The sequence below is a fragment of the Pinus tabuliformis genome, chromosome 7 (assembly GCF_031772625.1).
Source record: "Pinus tabuliformis cultivar Carrire ecotype Pingquan chromosome 7, CPIR1, whole genome shotgun sequence".
NCBI classification, from domain to species: domain Eukaryota; kingdom Viridiplantae; phylum Streptophyta; class Pinopsida; order Pinales; family Pinaceae; genus Pinus; species Pinus tabuliformis.
In genome coordinates this window covers 1,203,665,146-1,203,672,332 of record NC_142293.1, presented here as the reverse complement: position 1 = coordinate 1,203,672,332, position 7,187 = coordinate 1,203,665,146, and positions in this window count along the sequence as shown.

The following is a 7,187-nucleotide window of genomic DNA, read 5'->3' as shown; positions in this document are numbered from 1 at the left end:
CAGATCAATAAATCTTATAGCTGAGAATAAAGGATTTCGCTATTCCTGGCATGTTTACAACACTTCCAGAATTGACACTGCAGAAGGAGACATAGCCAGGTCTTCAACAATGTTGTAATTGTGTATAGCTCTACCATGTGGGTTGAAATTTGATTTCCAAAGCACACCTTTGGGAGGCAGTCAGATCATCATGTCAGGATTTGGCTTCTTGATCTGTAATGGTTCAAGAGGAGAAGGAGGAATTGAATTAGAAATTTGACCAGACGAACTAGTCCCATTTCCATTTTTGACAGGATGCTTAGACTCGTAATCTCTGGATCTTGTAGCTACCAAAACTTCTTGCGAATACATCATCAGGATATCTTGTGATATGGAAGAGGAAGATGTATTATGAGAAAACATTTGTCTATCTTGAGAAGGAAATGGATCCTTCAAAACAATGGGATTTGGAGAACCTTTAATGGATTTAGAAACCTTTGACCGATGTGGGCATTCCTTAGTGTAATGATCCTCATTGCAAATAAGGCAAGGATAACGAGGTTTTCATTTTTCATCAGTAGGCTAATATTTAGTAGGTTTCTCCTTTGAAGAATAATTTTGTTTCGATTTACCTTTCCCCTTATTTTCACCCCCGGTTGATTTTGTCTTTCCAATAGATGATTCTATGACATTAATCTCAGAAATAATTTATGGAGGAATGCTTTCAAATCGTGTATCTTTTATGGTCAAAGTCTGAGTAGTTTTAGAATTTTTATTTTTCCCCTTAAACCATTGGCTAACAGAACATATAATACCATCAGCGACATTAAATCCTAATCCTATAGGAGATGCAATGATGGGTTCACCTGTAGGACGAGGTAAATTCATTATTTTTCCATACAAAGCGCCAGATTGAGTGTAGACTAGGTCTAGATATTGGGCACAGGCAATTACCTGCTCTTCCGTAACAACACTGGGCCTTGGAAACACCTTTCATGATAACAGGAAGAAGTGAATTTGCAAACCACTTAGCTAAAATTTGATCTCAAATGAAAACTTTGACTAAGAGACGTCTACATCTCCATTCATGGATATGATCATAGGTATGAGTTGACTTTGATTGTTTCAAAGAAGTTAATAGTTTGGTACCAATATCATAATGGATTGGTAACTGAAAGTGATTAATGTTGTTGCCAGGGAGTTAAAGTTACGGAAAGAGGAATGATGTATCTCAATGTACCATTTAGCTGCTGAACCAGTTAAAGTTCATTGGAATAGGTGAACACAGATGGAATCATCAGTTAAAGAATTCAATGGACACCAAAGATGATATGTCATCACATGATTGGATGGATCTTCTCTTGATTTAGCTTCAAATTTGGGTATCTCACTCGGTAACTTGGTAGGAATTGTTGAACAAAAAGGATAATAATAAATAGGATCATTGGTTAAACGGGATAAATCTGGTAAATCTAGCGTTGCGATAAATGGTAATTGTTGGCTAGGGTCACGCGATAAAGTTTGGTAACCTTGCAGGTTAAGACCAACCCTTGAGGTAGATATCTAGGATATCTTGGAATAGCTTGAGCAGTTGGAATTGGAATACCACAAGGGTAGCCAGGGTGAACCATACCGGGTTGAGGTTGAATAGGGACTTGATAAGTATGACTGGGGTACAGTTGACTTTGAAATGTTTGAGCTTGACACATTGACATACGTAATATTTCCCCTGTACAAGTTTCACTTGCAAAGGTTGAAATTGAACAAATTGACTTTGAACAAGTTGATTTTGAATGAATTGACCTTGTAAAGGTGGGTTTTGGAAAGTTTGGCCTTGGAAAGGTGGAATTTGAAAAGCTTGCCCTTGAAAAGGTCGAACTTGGTAAGCTTGACCTTGAAACGTTGTTTTCACTGTTCCAACAATTGGTTTCTCGATAGGAATATGTGGTATATATTGAATCATAGGAGCAGTTTGATAAGCATAATTTTGATGGATTTCCTGAGGAACAAATATTTGAGGGAGTACTGGAATGATTGTTTGTGATACTCCTGGAATAGGTGGCTGAGAAGAAACGAAAGCCGAACGCGAAACAAATTTTTGAACAAGGGTCTATGGTGAACTATGAATAGGTCGTTGAATCGGTTGTTGAACATGTGTTTTAGGAATCCCTTGGACAGGTTGTTGGACAACTATTTGATGAATTCCTTGAACAGGCTATTGAACAGGTGCCGCAATACCTGGAACGTGTATTTGAGGAATAATTTTCCCAGCAGGCTGAATAGGTTGATAAAGTGGCACTTGTGGAGCACCTGGACCATACTATTGATTAAAAGCAGGATTCTAAATAGTGTTAGTCCCAAGGTAAGGAGTACCATATAAAGGTTGATTTACAGTAGGTTGACCTAAACTAGGTTGAGGTATCTGACCCTAGGTTTTGGTAAAATATTGCCCCCCAATAAAAGGTTGTCCTCCAGGTGGAGGATAAGGTGGTTGTGTTGGCATTATGAATTAAGTGTTGTCCTTGATGGCAACATACACAAAGTGTTTTGGCAAAGACATAGCAGTTCAAAGGCAGAGGTATGATAAATTTGAAAGTTCAAGAAGTATATGCGGGTTCTATTAAGCAAATCTGCATACACACGTGAGTTTGAAGAAGAAAAAGCGCGTACATTTTTCTCACCATGGTATTATAAATACCAAGGGTCCTTACCATGATATTTCCTTATGGTATTGATTCTAGTAATAGATGTTTTGATCTCATTTAAGAAAACCATTGGCTGGAGTATGGTTTTAACTCGTGGTATTGTAAAAGGATAAGCTATATAAGATGATAAATATAAAAGTGGTGATATAGTGCAGTGTGTGCAAGTGATGGAAATGTTATGAATACTTAGATCTGAAGAAAATATGCATGTTATGGGATTTGATGCTTTGCTTGATATAAACTAAGTATGCACCTGGGAGTTTGATGATGGATCAGATCCAATAAGATCTGAGATGACAATCATGATTATGAGATGACCTGTTTTTTGTTAAATTCGTGATTTTTCTGTGTATGACAAGATATGGGTATGTCTGAATTTCTATGTTGCAGTGAAGATTTGATTATGAATTTGTAGATCTATAGATGGGTTTTATAGCCTACAAGGTGTGTACACATGCAAATGTGTTTTTGGTAAGCCAAATACATGTGAGTTTGGTTCTTGAAAAGCGCGTACACATGCGAGTATGTTTTGAGGAAAGTGCGTACATAAAGTAGGGATTTTGATGAAAGGATGTTTGATCAGTTTTATCAGTTCTGATGTGTTTCTAATGCCTGTCAATGAAGTCTTCTTGATGATCTGGTTTTAAACAATGATGTTTTTATTGTGGATTGATTGTTTGAATAATGTTGAGATAACTTGCTAATTATGTTTAAATATTAGAGGTTGTTCTGTGATTGGTTTAGAATGTTTCAATAGATCTGAGTATGATTTAGTGTTTGTTTCAAAATGATAGTGGTCCATTTTCCTGCTTCTAGAAGTTTAATATCTATACGCAGGTATACTTCATAAAAGACACGTACAGATGGGGTTTGCTGCGAAAAAGTAGCATATACATTCTTATAGATGGTCGATCAGGATCTGAAGTAATAGAATCAGGTTTCTGTGATATGTAGTATGATGTTTGAAGTTTTGGTTACAATGATTTGACTATTTTAGTTGATTGGTTAAGTTTCAATTGACTGGTTTTTTCAGTGATTGGTTGATTCAGTTACAGTGATGAGTTACAGTTTGATGATTGATATTGAGCTTAAGCGTTGGTAGTGGGTCTGTCATGCGGAAAGAGTCAATTTTGCGGACAAAACCGACCTCCCTAGAAGCTAAGGCTTTCTAGTGACAAACAAGACAATTAAGCACTATCTTTCCCTAAATATGCATTTAGAATACAAGCAACCAGGTGTTTAAAGCATACCTTTAGTCCAACGCTGTTTGTAGCAGTCCAGCCTCTCCGATCCAGATGAGCTCCTCCTTCTCTTTGAAACCTGCATTCACTAACAAGCAAACGATTACATAGCACCTGAATAACTCATATAATAAAACATATTCATCATAAAGACCAAGGAGTATACGAAACAAATTATATATAACAACTTGTTGAGAAAAATGAACTTAATTGTATTAATTGGAAACAAAAGAAACCATTACAACCAGTGCCTTGGTGTTGTGCAGGTCCCTCCCAGGGTCTAGTAAGAGTTCTCCTTTACTTTGATCAGCTCACCCACTTCTAAATGAAGCTAAGAAAGGATGGGAATCTCTCCTCTCAAGCTCTATAAGGGAGTCCTAATTTCAGCAGCATCTACCCTTAGGAATGTTCAGCTTTCAACCTCCCCTCCCTCTAGCCCAATGCCTGTATTTATAATGCTTTGGAGGAAGTTAATTAGGTCCACCATCAATGGGATAAGCCCCTCTTTCAATGGGATAGCTCCCCTCTTGATGGGATAAGTTCCTCTTTCTTTGGGATGCATGAACCATCTGGAGGCGCTCAATCCACGTCAAACCATATTCTAGAATGCTCTAGAATCGACCACAAGTAACTTTTTTGAAGTAAAACTCGCTCCTTTTGACCTTTACAGGAGTACGCACACACCCATTTACAGACAGAGTGTACAAGTACGCAGGTATTGTGAACTTGAGGTGCGTACACGCAGGTAAGGTTAAGAGAAACTGTGTAACCAGAGTTAATTGACTTTTTAAGGACTTTCTCTCTTTCTTGGAGTTTGACATGAGGAGCAGAGGTATAAGACTTGCCAAGGAGGATAGTATGACAGTTGATGGAGCCATACTAACTGCAAATAGTCATGGTGACAAATTTTAGTGTAACAGGGTCTAGTATGAAAATGTTATGAAACGTTGCATATAGGTTCTGATGTGTTGTGGCAAGTGGATCCAATATGAAAATTTATGAAACATGGTCCCCAGAGTTGAGGGAGTTGGAGCTTCCTTCTAGTAGTAGATGGTAAATTAGATCAGGCGGTTGGAGCTCCCTTCCAGTAGTAGCTAGAGAATGAGTGAATTTTGTGTAGAATTTTCTCTAGAAATCAGCTAGCTCACTGATATCATGTAGAAATTTCACTTGCAGATCAAACTGATATATGCAATGTATTAAATCATAATACTAGATCTACATCTACCATAAACTTTACGGAAGCTTAATTGAACATGAGAAACATCAAGCATGAATAGATATAACTGAGAATGAGAAGTAATCAACCATAACACATAAGATATAACCTGGGGAAAGCATGAACCTAAAACCCCATCTCTGTATTATCAATCAAGTGGAAATCCTCAATGACATACAAGAAGAATAAGCTCAAAAGCTATCCTACCCTCTCTGTACTCTGATGATGTAGCTCATGGACTACCTAGGCCTGAATATATAGGCTACACAAGTCCTCCAAGCTCCTATTTCCTTGCGCAATTTTGATTGGGGTCCAATGTCATAACATGTGTGAATTGACCACATCATACCTGCTGTAACCTTAGGTCCAACTACACAATCCATAAGGAATAATATTCCTTCTGCATGCAAGAAATATTCACAAGGAATATCCTAGCAACTGATAGTACACTGTCCCTCCATCTGATCTCAACTAGGTCTCTGTCTGAACTCACATGCATGAGTTATCCATGAGTGAATCTTCAGTTATCTGAAAACACCAGTCATTACATGCATGCAAGCATTAACAAGCTGAATCTCATTAATTTAACAAACTATTAAATTAATCTAACTGGAATTGACTCAGTTAACTGAGCCAACTAATTACAACTCATAATTACAACTCATCCTCATCCTTTAACTGATGGTTAAATCCATCAATCAAAAGAGAAACTGTTGCATGTCCTCACATAGACTTCAAGTTCATAATTTCTTAACTGATTAACTCAAACTGAATTAATTAATTAATTTACAAACTGCTATTAATATCAAATTCGAATTTTACTTCCTATTTCTAGTCCGGGTACTGACTAAAATAGGAATCCACATGGAACTGCTAAAAATAGAACTTCTATTTTTAGCACTTCCATTTTTCATTCCCTGTTGCCCAATCTAGCATTGGTACCCAAACTGCTATTTTTAGCAATTTCTTGTTGCCACTTTAAACAATCCCTCTCAACAAGAAAATCTTCCTCTCGAACCCGATCTTGTACCTTCGGAATGTTCTGCATGCAACACTTCTACCAAGTGTGGTTGCTCCAACAACTCTCAGAACAAGAAAACTCCCAACTGACCTCTCTGTTGGGCTAGAAACATACTTTGATGTTGAAGCTCTACTTGTTGTTGACAAGTTCTCCCTCTCTGACCTTTGCACTACTGCAACATCTCCATGCATCTCACACCGTTGCACACCTCTCTGTGCTACCCTGCACTGGTGCAAAACACTTGTGCCTCTCGCATTGCTGCAGCCTGCTAGCTCTGTGCTGTCCTGGGATTCCCTGCACTGTATCTCTCTCTGCCACTCCATCCACATCTGTCTCTACCCAATCAGTTAGTTTTTCTACTCCTCATCGGGGCTCCTGTAGCAAATTCGAATAAAAAAGGTTGGGTTCCTCAAGGATCCCGCCCCTCCTCCTTGGGACGATCACTCCACATCACCCCACCTCCTACCTAGAGGTATGGCTGCATGTGATCCCTCTGCCCACCTGGCTTGAAGTTTCCCCATATTGGAGGTCTCTACATGAGTAGATGTCTCTACTCGATCTCCTCTCAGCTTCCCTTGTTGTGGCTGCTCCACAACCTCTTGAAACTGCTGCACCAATCGTGGCTCCTCCACAATTGTTTGAGACTTCTTCTGGCACTGCATGTTGAGAGGTAATATACTCTCCCTCTCAACCACCAAGTCTCCATCAGTTGCCTTGCTGCTCAAGGCTTTGCATGCATATTAAACCTCAAGAGCATATAGGTTCTTGACTCGTGAACCAATCTGCTTCACCTGTCTAGTGATGATGTGTCTAACGGAAACCTTTCCCTTACTGAAGACTACATCATAGCCTCTTTCTTCCATCATCGCAATCGACACCAAGTTTCTCTTCAGTCCTGGTACATACTTGACATTGGTCAAGGTAAGGTGAGCTCCATGCTTCCTTTGAAAAATAACCGTGCCTACACCTGAGACACTATACTTTTCATCATTACCCATCGCTATGAGTATCTGGAGATCTTT